We start from the raw sequence: 19,864 nt of genomic DNA, 5'->3' as shown, positions 1-19,864 counted from the left end.
TGAAATAAAAAGTAATGGGGAAATTGGGCACCCCTGTCGTGTTCCTTTTTCTATCTTAAGCTCCTCAGTTACTACGTTGTTTACAATCAATTTAGCCTTTTGTTCAGAATATATTGCAGCCATACCATTCTCAAAACCTTGGCCTACCCCCATCCCATGAAGGTTCTTCATCATAAAGCTCCAAGAAATATTATCAAAGGCTTTCTCCGCGTCCACAAAAATCAGTACTGCTTTAGTGTTTATATTCACCTCTAGCTTTTCCAAGATGTCTATTACATTCCTTACATTGTCTGCCAGGTGTCTTTTAGGGAGAAAGCCTGCTTGGTTCTTATGAATCCTTTCCATCAACACTCTTTTAAATCTTTTTGCCAAAATGTCTGCAAAAATTTTATAATCCACATTAAGTAGTGATATTGGGCGGTAGTTCTTCAGTTGAGTCTTTTCAGTCTCTGTCTTTGGTATGAGTGAAACATATGCTTCTTTCCACGATTCAGGTGTCTTCTTTCCCTCAAGGATCTCATTACAAACTTCTTTTAATGGTTGAGTCAACCATTCCTTCAACGATTTGTAATATCTAGAAGTCAGTCCATCTGGTCCTGGAGATTTGCCCAATTGCATGTTCTGAATGGCGGCCTCTATCTCTTGTTCTGATATTCTCTGGTTCAGATCCATCTTACTTTGATGAGAGATTTTTTGTAATCCATATTTATCAAGGAATTTGTCTATATCTTCTTCATTTTGCGAACCTTGAGTATATAGCTTTTTAAAATAACTCAAAAAGCAGTTTCTGATTTCATTAGGTTTAGATATATTCTTTCCATCCACTTCTAGGCTTGTAACCGTATTCAATTTCTGCCTTTTCTTCAGTTGCCATGCCAGAAGTTTGCCACATTTATTTGCTGATTCAAATGTCTTTTGTTTCATTTGTTTTATCTTCCATTCAGTCTCTTGGTTCATCAATTCCATATATTGTGTTTGATATAACTTAATCTCTCTTAGAATCTCCTGGGACTTTGGTTTTGTTCTTAATTTTTTCTCTCCTTCCTTTATCTTTTCCAAAATCTTTTCTTTTTTCTCATTTTGTTTTTTTCTCTTTATTGAATTTTGTTGAATCAAGAAGCCTCTCATCACTGCTTTACTTGCGTCCCAGATCACTCTCTTTTCCACGTCGGTCCTCAAATTTATTTCAAAATAGTCTTTTAAGGTTTTTTGGGCCTTCATAAGGATCTCCTTATCTCGAAAGAGGGTGTCATTCATTCTCCATCTGAATTGACCAGTTGTTGTAAGTTTCATCTCCATCCTCACGGCATTATGGTCGGAGCAAGTTTTTGGGCAGATTTCCACCTTCTTAACCTTTGGAGCCATACCACTAGTAATCCAAATTTGATCGATTCTGGTCCAGGTCATCATTGCTTGAGAGAAAAAGGTTCCCTCTCTCTCCAGAGGGTTCCTTGTTCTCCATATATCTATCAAATCCATGTTTTCCGTCATTTCGAAAAAAGTCTTAGGAAGTCTCCCTTCCTTGCTAACTGTTAGTCTTTGTGCCTTGTCCATGTTAGTGGAGACCACACCATTCATGTCTCCCATGATTATCATATTGTAATCCAGATAGTCCATCAGAGTTTCATGAAGTCTCTTAAAGAAGTCAGATTTACCTTCATTTGGTGCATAAATTCCCACAACTAAAAATTTTTCTCCTTGTACTTGTATCTCGACCGCCAGGTATCTCCCTTGTTCATCTTTAAATATCATTTTTGGGGCCCATTTCTCTTTCACATATATTACAACTCCTCTTTTCTTAACTTTATCTGATGCAATAAATTCTTGTCCTAGTCTTTTATTTATAAGTAGTCTTCTATGGGCTCTAGTTATGTGAGTTTCTTGTAGACATATCAAGTCCAGTTGTTCTCTGTTCAAAATATGAAACACTTGTCTTCTCTTCAGAGGCCCATTAAGTCCATTACAATTCCAACTAAGGAATTGCAAAGCCATCTTATTATTTTTCTGAAGCTCCTCCAACAGCTCCAAGTTGTTGCTCTTCTTCTGATGGTGGTGGTTTTTGCCCAAACGAGAGATTCAAGATGTCTAGTACTCTCCTCTGTTCTGCAAGTACGTCCACTGTCCCCTTCTGTAGGTCCTCCTGATTTCTTGCTAAAAATTTATCCTTGTCTTGAATAGTCTTTATCTTCACCTTCTTTCCCCTGTAATCAAATGACAGTCCTTGTGGAAATTCCCACCTGAAGCGGATAGAGTTTTTCTTCAGCAGAAGAGTCAAATCTTTGTAGAAGTTTCTTAAATCCAGAATATATTTTGGAATATCTTTAAAAATCTGTATAGCTGAATTTCCAATTTGCAAGGCCTTTCCAAAGTGTAGTCCTAAAATTTTGTCTCTTTCGTCCTTGGATCTAAATGTAATCAGGCAATCTCTCGGGGTCTTTCTGTCCTGCTTTTTGCCCAGTCTGAAAGCTGTTGTAATCTTGAAATCGTCTTCTTCAAGATCCCAGCAGTCAACAAACTCCCGTGTCAGATATTCCGCAAGATTGTCTCCTTCATTCTCTGGAATCAGTCTTAATTTTAAGTTTCTCTCTTTTCTCTGTAACTCCCACAGGGCCAAAGTTGCGTCGTGTTCATAAACCTTCTTAGCGATCGGCTCTAATTTCTCTTGTGTCCCTTCAGCAGTAACTTTGGCATCTTCAGCAATTTTACGCGTAGTAGCATTTTCCTCCACCAATTTATTTATTGATTCTGTATTCTGGTTTAGTCTTACTGATATTTCTGTTAATTTTTGTGTATTTTCTGAAGTCTGTTTTGTCAGAGACTCCAAAGATTGATTTATTTTAAGCAGGGCTTCTGTCACGGCATCCATAGAGGCAGCCGTCCCTTTTTCTTGTCCTGTTGTTCCTGCAGATCCAGTAGTTACGCCTGAAATTGAGCCTCTTTTCTTTGTCTGTTGCTGCAGCTGCTGTTGTTGTTGTTGCTTGGTCTTAGCTCTTGTAACTATCTCTTCTTGTGAGCCACTCATGTCAAGGTCGTTTCCCACGGGAGTTATTCCCCGTTGGAAAATTCCACTGTCCCAAGCTGTGCCAAGTTTTACTTTACCCTCTAGAGGGAGCAAATCAAAATGGCCAAAAATAAAATGTCCAAGTACAAAGACAAAGGAGAATATCCAAGGATGTAAAAAGAAAAGCTTTTTAACACAGTTAAAGCAAGTATAACTGGAGGCTTGTAGCTACGAATTGCCACAGTTTCCCAGTATATACTGTTTCATCTTGTAATGTACTGTAGCCAGGCACTGTATAAACTTTGTATCGCAGTATCACTTTTACAGGAGGAAGTCAGTTCAGTGTTCTATTGTCCTAAAAGGCAGACCGTTTCATACTTTTGTTAGCTGAGACAGCAGAGGATTTTTACTGTAAATAGGTTGTGCAGTTACTAAAGTCTCTTTCACCTCCCCTCTGCCCTGCTAGCTAGAGGGGAGATCTAAGTTCTGAGTGTCCGGTTTAGTTATATAAAAGCAAGTTTCAACGGATGCAGATTTAGAGTTCCGTTGCTTTCACTTTTCATGCAGTCGGGGGGAGGGAGACTTCCTTGATTTAACCTCCCCGCTTTTAGTCCGATTTTCAGAATTTGAGGGGTCCCAATTGTTTTCAATTCCTACTCACGGGAATTCAGTCCAAATTTTCTTTCAGGAAGGAATCGGCGCTCTCCGCTTATGGCGACGCGGCTTCACTCCGCAGGCTGGGTGACGACTCTCAGCACCGCGCTCACTCCCGATGCCGCTCCGTAGCCTTTAAAAAGGCTCTTTCGCAGTACCGGGGGGCGCAAAGGTGCCCACCGAATCTCCTTGTTCTCAGGCTTCAGCGCCTGAGATTTTAGGGGTCCCCCGCTCGCCGTAGCGGGTAAGACCCAAACTTGCGGAGCAGTCCTTCTCCGGAGCTCGGAGGTAGGACCGCCATTAAGCGCTGGCACCAACCGGAAGTCCCACAGCGAAGACACCAACATTCTCTGATCTTTCTACATGTCCACCACATATGATACATGTTGGAGTCCAACATTTGGAGGACCACAGATTCCCCATCACACTGTTTCAAGAAGTGTGAATTGGGTAAAGGTAAAGGGTAAAGGGACCCCAGACCATTAGGTCCAGTTGTGACCGACTCTGGGGTTGCGGCACTCATCTCGCTTTATTGGCCGAGGGAGCCAGCGTACAGCTTCCAGGTCATGTGGCCATCATGACTAAGCCGCTTCTGGCAAACCAGAGCAGCGCACGGAAACGCCGTTTACCTTCCCGCCGGAGTGGTACCTATTTATCTACTTGCACTTTGGTGTGCTTTCGAACTGCTAGGTTGGCAGCAGCAGGAACGGAGCAACGGGAGCTCACCCCATCGCAGGGATTCAAACCACTGACCTTCCAATTGGCAAGCCCTAGGTGCAGTGGTTTAGACCACAGTGAATTAGGTAGGTTTGCATTAAAAAGTGAACTAAAACAAATTTCTTCCCTATCCCTACTTATGTCCATATACACACAGGAAGAGAGAAACCCAGCTGATAACTGCATTCCAACAACTCATTTCTGCTGGACTTCCCTTGACAATTTGCATCCCCCCCCAAAAAAAAAATATCCCCATGAAAATTCAGCAGCATTTTGTGCAAATTTCTAATATATATGTATTTGCAAGCAACTTTCCTAAATATAATGCATTCTTCAATGTTCACTAATATATGCATTTGAAAACACTTTCCCCTAAAATAATGCATTTTTGTATACATTGTTTGTTATATTTGTGGTGCATTACCACTATTCAGAGAAGTGCAGATTATGGAGGACAGCTGTGTCTAGTCATGTATTGGTTTGAGAAGTATGCATTAGGTAGGTTCTAATTAAAATGCAAACAAAGTGGAATTTGTCTGCCATTCTTAGTGTAAGGAAATGAGAGCTGGTGCATATGTTCACCCTCAATTTTCTTTTCTTTTTTAAAGCACCCCAAACTCTATCTGAAGAGTAAAAAGAGAAATAAAGTTGATTTATCAGGAATACAACTTTCAGAAGAGGTAGTCATTTTAGTCTGCTCCTGCAAAAACAACAAATAATTTTGGTGTGCCTTAAAAATGAACACATTTACTAAGTTATCATAGACTAAAGTCCATTTTATAATACATAAGTACCAGAAGACAGAGCCTGCCCTTATAAATTAGGACAGTTGGAATATATAAAGCAGCCATTTTGAAATTACTTGTCAAGGTGCTATAATGGAACTTTAATGGCTCCATGAAATGTTAACTTTCTGGGACATTTTTAAAAACCTGCTCTTTTTTCTTGATTCAGGACATAAAGTCTGCTTCTTAACCATTTCTAGAAAAAAAATATAATATGCTCAGTAAATCAAACAACATTTGTATAGATCACTAAGAACATTTGTGTGCATTTCTCTCACTTTGTTTCAGCTCTTGTTGCTACAGAAGTTTGTTCCAATTGAGAAAAAGGTGCTTGTTCAGATATTCCTGCTGTTCTCATGTAGAAATTTGCACACATTGAGCTTCACTGTTTAATGCTTTCCACTTTCTATAACCATGCAAGGTGAGTCAGCCAGCAATTTTAATTTCCTTTGCAGTTTGTGGCTCTTGTTTCCTTCCTCATCATAACTATATTGGGTGTTCTGTACAGTGCATTAGTTCCATGCCCTCGTTTATCTATTTACTAGCTAAGACAATTGCATTGTTTTATAGAAGCTACAAATGGGATTGTCTTTAACGAGGATCCTGGTTACGCATGGGCCCCTGAGACAACCCCTGCAAGGTCGAAGGTGCTGGGCGTGGCCCAGGCCTTGTCTGTATGGCCCCACAATCACACCAGGCCATTTGAGCCAATCAGTGCAGGTGGCGTGATTGGTGGGGGTCTATAAAATCAGTAGCGCGACGTGGCTGAGGTACTTGCTTTGCGCTGCTGAACACCTACCCTCCGCTCCCTATTTGTAGGTGTTGCTGCTTTGGCCTTGCTTCGGATATTGGTTGGTTGCCAGTTTTGGAACAGGGGCCGGGTAGTAATTTTTCCATTTGGCAAATTGGCAGTGGCCACTTGGTTTTCACCTACCCCTTTACAACTTTGTCAGGTTAGGTGGTTAGGCATGGGCTTAATGAAGTGTGTGAGAGGGGAGGTGCGGCCATCAGCTGCCCCTCCATAAATAAGGGCATCCCAGTAAAGGAATTTGGGGGGTCCTGGATCTCGTCTGAAGTCTGCTTGAGGGGCTAGGGCCATGCCAGGACCACAGGAACCCCGGGGTGAGCTTCGGTTGATCTTCATCGATGTTGTTCCCTCGTTTGGTGTTTACCCTTTCAGACTACCAGCCAGAGGGGCAGGAGTCAGTTATAGTCTGTTGCCAGTGCCTAAGCCAATACCACTCACTTTGCTGTAATCAATAAAGTTGTGGCCTAAATTTTGCCTATTAACATAAACCAAAATTATTTGTCAGTGTAAAGTTATTTACTTGGGGAAGGGATTGGGGGCCTTGGGGGCGCAACCACAATCTTAATATACAAACCAACAGGCAACTGGCAGGGTTTCAAGGGGGGGCAGCTCATCCTGAAAAGGGTTCCAAACACAAGGATTGAGATCTGGATTTGGAAACCCTTTGTGCAATGAACTGGGTTCTTTTAGACTCAGCAGATCACATACCAGCTCAGGAGCATGTTACCTTGGGTGTTAGCCATATGCATTCCTGCAGGCCACATTGTACGTTCTACAGTGAATGCCTAAAGAGGACACTTAATTGGTAATATGCCCCAAAGTTCCATAAATATGCTTAGGATTGTACTGTTGAACCTATTTTTTTCACAAATGAAATATTATGCTTTATTTGAAAAACCCCTCACAGAATTCTTTTAAAAAATGTATTCTTAACTTTTTCATCTCAGATCCATTAAAAGAAATTGTGGTCTCAGCCTTAGACAACAAAGAAATAAATGCAGGAACTGCCTACCCTGAAAACGAATGTTTAAGGTTCCTCTAAGATGATCTTTGTAGAAATGTTATAAATAACTGGAAATTCAACAAAAGCAGGGGATGTGGGAAGAAGTCAAGTAGTGGTCACAAATGTAAGACTTGAGGAGCAGAAAGCACTAATGTACAAAAATAAAGCACTTAAAAAACAAACAAAAATAAGAAGCTCTAAAAGCAAGGATTCTTAGTCAACCACAAGCATTTCTAAGCTTTGTACTGGATGAAAAGAAGAGTATTCTTGAGGAAGAAGCCTGCCATTGTCATGTTCAGTATTGTTTCAACCCAACAAAAATGCTTCGGGAATCAAAACAGGGTGACATTTAAAATAAATAACTTTGGATTCTGCATAGACTATATTAAAAGAAAGTATTTTGGGGAGCTGAAAAGGCTTAGTTTGTATAAAGCTGAATTACAACAATGTGTGGAAAAAGAAACTTTTTCTTCACATGGACATCTAACTGTTATGAAAGTTTAATTAAATCTTTTATTGAATTTGCATAGAACAGGCACAAGACTTACAAGACTTACATGCCAAAATGTACTGCTGCAATTAAATACTGACTGAATATATGAATAAGTAACAAATTATCTACATAGGGAAGCATATGTTTGGTTTTCTTTCTGGCCAATTTGTTACTACCGTATCAGATGTATTCTGGATGGTTTATTTATGAATTCTAGGACAAAAGGCACTACCTTGTAGAATTTGTCATTATTTTGTTATGCTGTAAATATCAGTAAGAATAGCAGCAACGCTTGTTATCTCTATACTGTAATTTGTAGAGATTAATTCCCATGTGATTTTTGCTGTACTTGTTTGTCTCAGAAACTACATTTTATTTATGCATTAAGTTATGTTCAGAATTTTATTTATGTTTTAAATTATGTTATTTGTTGTTTCTATGGATAAAATCAGTTAAAATGCACTTCTGAAGAAATCATTAAAGGTTATAGTTATTTCCTAAAATTTATACACCACTTGATTGTAAAAACAAAAACAAAACAGCTTAAAATCAGTCGTGTAGCCAACATAGTTACATATAATGAATTCCATGCATGGGATGAAAAAAAGCTCCATTGAATTCTGGCCCATTTCCACGAACAATTCAAAGTCTCACACAACTTGGGATACAGGAATACAGGAATGCCCTATACCAAGTAAGACAATTGGTCCAACTAACTCAATATTGTCTATGCTGACTGACAGGTTTCTAGATGAGAGTCTTTCCAGCCTGGATATACAGGGACTGAACCTCAGACCTTGGGTCCACAAAGCATGATTTCTACTGCTGAGCTACAGACCTTCCTCAAGGATTCAGGTACTTGGGAAGCCTTCTTTTACTGCATGAATCTGCTTGGGTATTAAGACCAGCATCCAAAACCCCTGATAACCCTGACAAGTGAGGCAGGTAATCACCAGAGAGGGGGCCTTTTTAGCTGAGGCATCCCACATGTAGAATTCTCCCCTCAGAAAGACTCCTCTGCCCCCTGTGCTATTACCTTTTAGGCACCAGGTTAATATATTTTTGCTTTCCCAGGCATTTTAAATTGCTGATGCTGTTTTATTATTGCTAGGTAATGTTTGATGCTGCTGTTAAGGATTGCTCCATTATCTGTTTTTTTGTTTGTTTCTGTTTTTTAATTCTCTTTTGTGAGCTGCCCCCCTTTTTTTTAAAAAAAGGAGCAGTCTATAAATCTTTCTAAATAACAAAAGGAATTTAGGAAGCACTTCACATCCAAGCTGGGATAAGTGGAGTTTGGAGCAGGCAGATCTCTGACTGAGCCTGGGCTGGATCAGGGCTATGCCAGCTGAAGTCTCTGATCCTGGTTCAGCTGGAGATACACTGAGGTAAATCTCCAATCACAGCTCAGCTGGGCTCAGATTAGGCCAGAATAAATCCTTAAAAAGGATCTTTCTGGGGGTATAACAGGATGGGACAAGGCATGGGGAAGATTTTTCCTTATTCCAAACTTGGTTCAGTTCAGCCATGTGACCCAGCAACGCAATAGCAATGGAAACCTCCCAAAGGGCCAGTGTAAATTCTGTAGCACTGCGTTAAAATAAAAGCTTGTTTTTCCTCTGCAGGGCTTGGACCAGCTCAGCTTGCCCCTGAATGGAGTTTGGAGTGGGCAGGTTGCCCTGACATAATTTACCTTGCTGTAAATTATCCTGGTTTCCTGTAGTTTGGATTCCCTGTCAGGGCTGCAACCCCCTTTGAGTTCCTGATCTAGGAGTAAGATACAGTATAAAACTGATGTTATTGTGAGATGTTTGCACATTCTAAAGGACTATTTTCAAGTGAGGCCTGCAGCACAAAATTAAGAGTGGGAAAATGTATTAATTTTAAGAGAACTAAAAGCAATATCAGACAGTCAATAGCCCCATGATGTAGATACATTACTTTTGTCCCACTGTTACCTTGAGTCAAATAGATTTTTCCCCTTTATCAAAGACAAATGTTGGATGACAATACACATCAGAAACACTGGTTTCTCCTTCAACTTTGAAAAACAAAAACAACCCACCAACACCTATTGTTTCTCCTGCTTTGTGTGTTATAGCTAAAGTGGCTCAGACCTGAGACAATGCTCATTCTGGATGAATCTTAAAACTTAAGAAAATCAGAACTAAAAACACCCACAATCCTCTCAGTTCAGAAAGTAATAAAAATTGCAATTCTCATAGGAAAATGCTTTCAGAAAATGTAAGAAATGTAAGAAATCACTTCTCTCTCTGAAGCTTAACTCTTATTAATCATTCCATTCAGACATTGCTGTTGTGTATCTAATATGCCAAATGTATTTCAATTATTTAGTAGCTGTAATATTGTATTTATTTTATCCAGCACCTCTATGGTCTGTGATTGTGATTGAGTATTGCTAATGCACAAAAGGTTTCCTACTGCTTTGATGTTTTGCTTAGCGATTCTCAAAACCCTTTCATTTTTGAAGGTTGTAGAGAAGTGTTGCTTAAATTTGTGAGGGGTTTAAAAGCCTCTTGTAATCAGACACAAAGTTAGGAAAATAGGATGGAAATGACTGAAGCCATTTTTATAGGTACAAAAATCCACTTAGTGAGACAGAAAGACCTGCTAGCCCACAGGCAGTGCTATTTTTCTAGAACTCACCATGAACCCTTCTCTCGTTCTCTTAGAATGGCAGTGGCGCCTACCTGAGTGGTGCTGAAAAAAAAGCCCTGCCCACAGGTATATCACTCAACAATCTTTACTAATATTATACATTGGATAAAGCAAAAATAAAATAAAAGGGGGGGAGGAGGAATCACTTGAGAGTATTTCTAGAACTAGGCACGCATGGGTCTGTTTCTCTAAATAAACATGTGTAGGATGGAGCTGAATGATACAAAAAGGGTTTCAAAAGGTGCATTCCACCTCAAGAACAGCAGTGAGGGGGTTAAAAGGACCTAGAGGCTCTCCATTAAAAAGAAAAATACACAAGTGCTCATATTTCTGGATCAAAGCCGAAGTGTTTGGAAAGATGTTAATAGTGAAGCACCTGGATCACCATGTTTTTATGGGTGTAGCTGCTTTTGCCAGGTAATTTAATATGGCTCATTCACATCTGTCATTTCAATTTTTGAAGTCCTATTAAAAATGGAGCGTTCTCTGTCAGGCAGAGAGTGCACGGATATGGTTCAGCTGCTGCCTAGCTTATGGGATTTCAAGATTGGACTACGTATATTGAATGTGTACAGAAACAGTATTTATATGTCAATAGCAAATATGGATGCTAAATTATCTATACCAAAAGCTTTGGCAACCATCCGGTAATGCTCCAGCTCTGATTTTGCCCCTCAGTTCCCCCCCCCTTGTTTTTGAAATGGGGAAGCGAGAGGAAAGAATAGGAAATATAATCAATGCTGTTGGGACTATTCTTCTGTTGTGAACTAATTGTATGAAAAAAACTTCCCATGAAAATTCTTGTGATAAAGAAATGATACATGTCCATTCTTGGAACAGTCTGCAGTTTTCATCTGAACCTGTTATGGGTAGATTTCCATGACTGTGTCCTACTGCATAAATTGAGGTTTCTCCTTAATTTCTATCAGATATAAATTGACATTATTGAGGGAGCAGCTGCCATTGGTCTTGAGAGTTGAGAGGTCATCTAGCAGCAGCCATTTCAGCAGGTTTCCTGAACTGTTTCCATCCCAATGGGTTATTATAAGAATTGCCGCTTTTAAGAATATGGGCTTGATCTTGCTGCTTCCTCTTCCCTCCCCATTTCCCCCCTTTGTGTGCCATTTTTATCAGTCTACTAAAGAATTCTGTAACCCACTCTGAGAGTGCTCTTTAAATAAATGCATATTTCAGATTTGAATTTGGTTCCACTAATGTCCAATGCTTGAGAGCACATGTGCTTAGCTGCTTTTATAGTGCTTATGTCTGTGGCTGCCTTTCTTGTCTATAGGGCTGCCATACACCCAAATTTTCCCAGACAGTACTGAGATTTCAAAGGTGGGATTGACGTCCAGGGTGGGGTCGGGGTTTCTGAAAGGCAGTGCTCTGTCCTGGATCTTAGGCAAGTCAATCGAAAAATTGCAATTTTTCGGCGTTTTGTGGGGGGGGGAGCTCAAGAATTTTGGGGTCTTCTTAAAAAAAAACCTCAGCAACTTTTGTGATGTTGTGATATCCTATCAATAGGATAGACTCTGTTCTCTATCATAACCTCTTTCACTGCTTGGAAAAAAGGGTATTTCCCTTGAGGAGAGAGTTTTGAATCCTTGTTCCAGGAAGGCTTTTGTATGCTTTCAGCAGGCCTCTAGCCTTCACATTTACTTTGTGTTTTAAAGCAGTGCTTGAGTGGAACATATGATGATTTAAATCTTGGGATACCTTGGGATGAGCAATACTGGAGTCATTGCTGGCTGTGTTGCTGGAGCTGATGGACCATCTTGTATGTTTCCTGTGTGTTTTGTGTTTGTCTGATGTCAGTGTGTGTGTGTGCCTATCGTAATTAATTCATTGGCTGCCTCCATGCATGGGGGCATAATTTGTTTGTTTTATTTATTTATACAAGTATTTATAGACCACCTTTTTGCAAAACACTAGGGTGGTGTACAGCAGCATGAAACACATTCAAAAGCAACACAGAAGGATAATTAAAATGACTGGCTGCTCAAGAAAATTTTAAGCAACTGCGTAGGCCTGTCTGCGTAAGAATGTCTTCAAGAGGAACCTGAAAGTCACAAGTAAGGATGCTGTTCCACCATCATAGCAGCAGCAGCTCTCTGTCTCCCCAAGTGAAATTTGAGCATAGGATTGTTCTGTCCATTCCTCATGGCCTTTTAAAATCATCCTGCTTTCTTTTCCTTAGTATTATCACAAACAACAATAATTTATCAGAGGCTGATGACTAGCCAGAAACATAATTAATCATGATTATCTATGTCATGCCTAATTATAGAGAGCTATCCCTGGGGACAGACTCCAGTTACGTTATGAAACCTTCAGACTGTAATGATTTCCCATTGTATTGTAAATATTCTTGGTCCACACTCACAGAAATATAGAGTGTATTTATGGTGCCAGGGGTCAAAAGAATACAATGAAGTGGTATACAATTAAGTGTGAGTACCCCATGTATTTAAAGAATACATACTTCAGTTCTAGAAAGTTTAATTTGCATTCTTCACACATGGAAATATAAAGAATATTTTTCTATTATAGTTTTCCATGTGGGATTGTGCTTAGCTAAATCTGAAGAGATGATTTTCATTCTGTGACTTTAGTGCAAAGTAGATTAAAAGTTATGGAGGGGTGAATTAAATCTTACCTGCAGGGTACCAATTCTCAAAAACATGTTCATTCCAAAGATGTGAAAGATATTTTTTTTCCAGAAGGAATCTAATTTCTGCTAAGGAGAAAATGGCTTCTGGTACAGCTGAAGAGAAGAAAAAGAAGAAGAAAACTTTAGATGAAATTCTGACATTATTTAACCCAGTAAATAAAATGTAATCGAGATATGTACGATTATGAAGAAGATGCATATAGGTTTAGATGTGAGCAATTACATCCCTGGGTGGTAACAAAGCTGAACACGTTTTTATTCAAGAAGAAAAACACTAAAATTGTGCTTGAAATGTAAAGACCACAAAACACAAGCTGCCTATTTGGTTTGTTATTGAAAAGCATACCACACAACAAAGTCATTCCAGAAAAAATGAAAAAATGAAGAACTATTTATTTTTACAAGCCAAGGTGGGTCTCTGAAGGGAAGGTACGAGAACATTGTTTCAGCATTGCTATAACCAAAGGCGATGTTCTAAGGCAGAGAGATTTACATAATAGATTTGTAGAACTATGCTGGAATGCCTGCTGTTGTACTTGATTTCTCAGGCTGTTCCAGAAGCTAGCTAAAGTTAGAATTAAGCTCATTGATTGTACTTTTTTTTTAAAAAAGGGGAACTTTTTTTTACTTCCTCATGTAGCCTAATAAGCTGTCAAGGCACCCCCATCTCCTTAATGTCAGTGAAGACAAAATTACAATGAAAACTCAAAGGGGGGGAGAGACAACTTTTCTAGCTTAGGTCATCCATGGATGGCCATAGACCAGTGTAGATGACTGCAGTCAGGGGAAACTGAATACACAGAATGAAGAAGCAGATCACTGCGTGGAGCCACTATGCTAGGTTCCTGGCAGGTGGGTCATATTGCTGACTGGGAGGTACCACTGTGCTCTCACGGGAAACGTTTTTCTGGGACACTTGCAGGGTGTGCCATTAGAGCAAAAAGGGAATCACCACCCTATCAATCTTAGGCTGCCTTCAGCTGAGTCAACCGTATCAAAACATTTGCTTTAGCTACAGCATAACTTCCTCACATAGCCTTGAATATTTCACTGCTGGGCCTTGTTTTTCCTGCTACAATTCCCAAACCTCTGCAGGCTTTGACTGTATGTAACCCTCAATAAAACAAAATCAGAGAAATATTCCCTTCAATTATTCATAGTGTTTAAATATTAAGGAAAACAATGAAGATTCATTATTTTAAAATGTTAAAAGGGAATATTCCTGTTAGAGTTCAAAATCAACAAAGCATTCTCTCTTCAAAGGAGTAGGTAGATAATGCATTTAAATGCTTTGCCCCCACTTAACATATGGCTGGCAGGCAAGTTTCAGTGACCTTCCTGGTTGTTGTTTAAAACAGCATCTTTATATGAGGCAACGGAGTAAGAAACCTGCTTGTGCAAAGCACTGGTCTCTGTCTCAAACGCACAATCATCTTTTAAATCATTCAGACACCTGCATTGTGGAATGTGAGAGGTTGGCTTTTGCCTCCTGCTCTTGAAAACGACTAATCCTCTTTTGCATTAGAAAGTCATAATGTCTCCCTCATTATTTGGGAAGGGCACCCCATGTTTGGCAGTGTCTAAGGGTTGCATCCAATGGAGAGCAATGTGAATGTTCTGTCAGTGCAAATATTTCTGCTTGTGCAATGGAACTTCCTCCCTCCCCCTGCCATGCGCCCTCTAAATGAGTTCTGGGGGTTCCCCTCAACCCTTTGGAACAGAGTTGGGGAGAGGGTGGGGAACACAGATGTGGCAAACACCTGTGTTACCATGCCTATATGAGGACCTTTTAAATTACTTACCACAGCACAATGATGAAGCACTTCCTGTGCCATTGCTGTAACATGTAAATGGAATCCCATGGAAGGGGCTCTCTGAGCATGGAATGCAACTGCTTGAAGAACCTGTTGCTTTCTATTTGGATTTGAGCCAAGATTCCAGAATGTGAAACAGACTTTTTGTGTTTGACGATCTTACATAGAGGGCAGTTATCAGGAACAGGCAGAGCAGAGAAGAATTATTTCTGTAAAATAAAGGCATGATGTGAAGGGAGCCATAGCAGTCACGAGGAACAAAAACAGCAATGTGAAACTAAACAGAAGAGGAAGAGGAAGGAAGGAATAGTTAGGTTAAATAAATTAGATCAAATATTATTTTTATGCTGCTTTGCAGCCAACACCCCCCCCCCCCAATAATTCTTATTTAAAACTTCAGAATAAACACTTCAGCTAGAAATAGAGGACCTCATTTTTTAATAAATAAATAAAATCCTCCTTAGGAAAAAAAATGCAGCTGGTCTTCCACCCCCACTCCAGAGCCCCTTTCTGATTATTTCCTTTCCCCGTTGCCTTTGAGGTGAATGAGATGTAGCCTGTCAATTTGCGTCTGTCAGACTTTGTGGCCTTGAGGCCAGACTACCTGTGACTGAGGGAATCAATGCACGTTTTTGTCATTGATTGCAAGAGAACCTGGATTAAATCCATTATGCTTAAAATTGACACTCTTTTCTTGTTGAGTATGACGAATAGTGTTTGGTGGGAGTTGGGGTGAGGGGAAATACCTCCCACATTGTCCTTCCAACAGGCCATGCTCTCAAAGAGTGAAGAAATGAACCATACTATTAGGGAGAGTGATGCAGTTGTCTAAGGTCTGAAGTGTTATGAAAAGGCAGCAAGTTGTTAGTTCTTTAATTTATTTTCATTGGTTATTTTTTTTTACCTCCTAAGGAAGCATTTGTGGGATTTTCCGTCAAAATAGCTGGGGTAGCCTTGGGTTCTATGACTATGGCCTTGAAGGGGGGACATAATTTGCTATTCCACCTCAGCCAGAAAACTGTATTTGTTCAACCATGATCATGAAAGGTGTGCAAGGCTGTCTCAACACAAATGTTTCCGCAGAAAGGTGCCTGAAGTGGCAATTCCAAGGGGCCCAGACAAATCTGGAAATGTCTTCTTCAGCGGGAATTCCCATCTAACATTTTTGTGTCAGCGTGTTCTGAGGTGTGAAGGTAATTCTCTCCCCACCCCAATGCTCCCAGATCTAGATCCTTATGCCTAATTCTGCACACAGGTGAATGGAAGGAGAACCTCTTCCTTCTGCCCTTGAAATGTTCCTGGGCTTCAGCTCCTGCTCGGCATGGCAACAGAAGATGGGGTTGCTGTCTAAAACATCTGCAGGGCACCAGGTTAACATTGCTCTACAAGAGATTTGAACCCCTTCCTCTGAAATTCTGCTGAGACCAAGGCATTTGGGCAGCATCTGATTTTCCAGGTACTTTTCTTCAACATTTGCAATTAGTTTTCTGCAGGAGAAGTAGAGTGTTTGACCAACAGTACTAAATTTGCGTTATCAGTTTTCTTTACTGCCAGTGATAAGGACATGCAAAGCGGCATAACTTCTCTTTGAGAATCATCTAAAGCAGATGTTACAGCAGAAAGCGCTTATCCCCAAATACTGCCACTGCAGTAATAGCAAGGGAAACACAGAAAATTGCTTGCAAAGTAAATTGCTTTTTTTTTTTTGCATGATGTACAAACTCTGTTTCTTCAAGTTTTCCCCTGAGTGAAAGTCCATCTTTAAAGAAATGGGCTTCAATATTGGTCTCTCAAGATGTTGTTATAAACAACAAGGATAAAGAAATATTTTACAGTGATAGGAAAACAAGGACATACCTATAACTCAGTGGATCCCAACCTTTTTTTGACCATGCCCCACCTAAGCATCTCTAAAATCCTGATCCCCAACCCCATGACATATAGTTCTTATTATTCAAAAAGTGAACTCCTATTTATGTGGAGGAAGCCTAGAACTGTTAATAACTTGTTCTCGAATTGTCCCCTCCCCTAAAAATCAAATTGCCCCCCTGTGGGGCATGTGCTCCACCTTGCGAACCACAGGTCTAACTAGTTTGTTATACACACACACACACACACGCACACATACACACACATGTGTATTGTGCATGTTTATTCAGGAGTAAACCTTTCAGTGGAACTTGCTTCCAGGTAAGTGTGTACAGGACGTTGAGCCTTAAATCATTCCTTCAGATTACAGGCTTGACCTATCAGTCACAACAGAGCTCTCTCTCGACCCTCTGCTCTTTGCACATCTGCATTGCCTGTAGAAGGTCATGGGTTCAATCCTTAGCATCTCCAGGTAGAGCTGTGAATGCCCTTTGTTTGAAACTCTGGAGAGCCACTGTCAGGCAACGTTGATAATATTGAGCTAGATGGATCCATGGTCTTAACTCAGTATGAGGCAGCTTCCAGTGTTCCACCATCACTCCATCCCTGTGCTATTTCCAATACTGTATGGTAAGCTTAGTAACACTACTTTCACTATTAACAGGTGCTTGTCTCTGCAGGGTTTTATCATTTTATAACTGGGTTGCAGAGGCACCACAAAGCACCAGGTGCTGCCACTTTGACCCATGCTGCCTTACATGGACCCTGCTTTGCCCATGAAAAGTCCCAAATCTCTCCAAGGTACCCCTCTGACGCTCTGGATTTTGAAACCACTGATGCACACCCCTTTAAGATTGCTGGGGTCATTAAATAGCCATGAAATAAATTGGTCGCTGAATTTGTTGTTGTTGCTGTTTTGCAATACATGTACATGGAGTAGAAAAGGGTATTGAGGATTATTATTATTGTCTCAAATGCTGAATTAGCTAAATGGCTTTGGCCACTGTGAACTTAGAAGTGGTGCCGCCAAGTGCTTTTCCATCCCAGAAAGCAAGATGTTTGGGACTCACTTTGGCAAAGCTCTTTGACAGCTAATTTGTCTGAAAAAAGAACATAAATGTAACAAACAAACCTACAAAAATATGGTTCTACTGCTATCAATAGCTCATTAATGGATGTCTCATGGCTTTTTCAAATATTGGAGATTAGCCTACAGAAATGATGAAGATATAATGGATGTAGATCAGCCTTTCCCAACCTGGTGTCCTCCAGATGTTTTGGGCAACAACTCCCATCACCCTTTTCCATTGGCCATGGTGTCTGGGGCTTATGGGAATTGCTTTCCAAAACATCTGGAATGCACCAAGTAGGGAAAGACTGAATTAGATGGGTGACCACAGTTGGCCTTTGAAGTTCACAGATCTGTAAATGAATTAGTTCATGAAATATTTGCACATGGGTTAAGTTGGAAAGTATTCAGGGTGTGCTGTCCCCTTTATGGATCAGCTTCTTCATCTTCATCTTCATCTTCTTCTTTGTTGTTATGTACCTGCTACCAACTGAAACTGTTTGAGTCTTCTGCTAATGATATTACAGGGAGAAGAAAGGATAGCAAGTAGAAAGAAGGTGACATCCTAGCCTGCTGAAACACTGCTAGATTCGTGCAGTCTTGTTCACCAAAGTTTTCTGTTGAGTAGTTCAAAGTGTCTGCTTGATTTCCCCCAACCCCACCCCATCATGCAGATTATAAATAGTCAATGTATTCTTCAGAAAAGCATGGCACACTTGAAATCGTCTATTAGCCATGATGGGAGCATCATCTGTTTTTGTTTTTGTACATTGAGTGTCTGAATAATGTTGATAAAATACTCAAGGAGAACTCAACAGAATATTCAAGACAGCAAAATGCACAACATTAAAAGTGTGTTCAGCCTTTTAGTGTCATCCTTTTCCTTCTTTGCTTTTTACAGGTCACTCTAGTATTAAACAACTGGCTATAAAATGTTCTCTAATATTAGCATTTCTGGCAGGCTGATTCTGTGGGTGCCTGCAAATGTTTGCGGCTGCACTTGCAGTTGAGTGCTCTGGCATTTATTGCCTTGTGGCATGACAAGGCTTTAGCCCTTGTATTTTTGAGTCAACCTTCCTGTTTTGTGGTTGCAGTGTGCAAATGGAGGCCTCTTTTGTCCTGTTGACATGGCAAGTTCAGACACTTTCCTGGCAATCAATACGACATAAAAGCCTCTAACCCTACTTTTGTTTCCCAGAGAGCAAAAGTATGGAAACCCATAGCTGCCGAGACTGGTTCTAGTCTCATTAATGCCAGCTAAAAGGTCTCAGCTGTTTTTCCTTCTGTCTCTAAATTCAAACAGGCACCTTTATTGCTATTTCTTTGTCCTGCCTGCAAATTCTGACGGGTGTCTTGGTCGCAAAGATGGAGAAAGATTTTAGAGCAATTGTCCCAATTTTTCAGGGACACTCTTGGAATTACGAAAGCCATCCTGGCTTCTGATTTGATCCTGGGATGTCCCTATTTCCCCCATCAGTGCCATCATTGTTGAGCTTGGGGAGGATTTGCATCTAATCTTGCCCCTTTCTAAAAATTATTTATTGGTATGTGTGCTTCTTTTTTAAATCTACCAAAGAATGAAATAAAATAATGTAAGGATTAAATGGTTTTTTCAGGACAGTGGAGGGAGTGTGTCCTGTGTCCTGTTGGTGATGGTGGCACTCGTCTTTCTTCTGATAGGAACTGTTCTGCCAGGGGGTGGGTTGACCAAAAAATGTGGGGCTGAGGGTCAGTTGCAGGAAGTGAGAAATGTCCCAATTTTCATCTGAGGAATGTTGGAGAATGCATTTGTATTTTAAAACACTCTCTCTCTCTCTCTCTCTCTCACACACACACACACACACAAACACACACACACACGCTTAACATCAAGCAGTTTGGCCTTTGGCCTTTGCCTCTTTGAGTCGTCAAATCCAGACCTCTCTAGTTCTAAGTGGTCATTTAGGAAAACACCCCCAGTCATTAAGATATATTCAAATTCCTTTTGACAAATCCTCTATTACCAATTAGTTGAGGGGTGGAGAACCTCAAGCCCAGGGCCCAGTTGCAGCCCTCTATGCGAACCCTTTTGACCCATGGGACTTTCCTCGAGCCACATCCAACCCCCAGGGCACACCTTCCACTGACTCTACTTTGCATCTTCCTTGAGTGTTTTTACCTAGATGCAATGTGTCCTTGAACTAGGATAATGTCACTTGCTTTCCTGGTTGAGAAGTTGTGTGTGCTTTTGTAGAAGCCTTTTGACCTTTGCATAGATGGAATGTAGCTTACTGAACAAAGGTAAGAGGCATAGCCATTACTCTG

The 19,864-nt window shown here is 40.4% G+C and overlaps 1 long non-coding RNA gene across 3 annotated transcripts in view; it reads right to left on the bottom strand.

Moving 5' to 3' along the window:
* Nucleotides 1-14,677, bottom strand: part of LOC309530751 — a 61,257-nt gene extending 46,580 nt beyond the window's left edge. For 2 of the 3 annotated variants that reach the window (XR_014218873.1, XR_014218874.1), the window contains exons 1-2: nt 14,611-14,677; nt 12,794-12,901 (exon numbers count right to left, since the gene is read on the bottom strand). This is a non-coding gene — a long non-coding RNA (uncharacterized lncRNA). Of the gene's footprint in view, nt 1-12,246; nt 12,330-12,793; nt 12,902-14,610 lie in introns of those variants that run through there. The other variant, XR_014218875.1, reaches the window with a different exon arrangement.
* Between the last annotated feature and the right edge of the window lie 5,187 nt (nt 14,678-19,864).

This window comes from Podarcis vaucheri, assembly GCF_965113315.1.
Source record: "Podarcis vaucheri genome assembly, chromosome: 4".
Lineage (NCBI taxonomy): Eukaryota > Metazoa > Chordata > Lepidosauria > Squamata > Lacertidae > Podarcis > Podarcis vaucheri.
The sequence above is the reverse complement of the archived record's forward strand: the minus strand, read 5'-3'. Positions and strand labels throughout refer to the sequence as shown.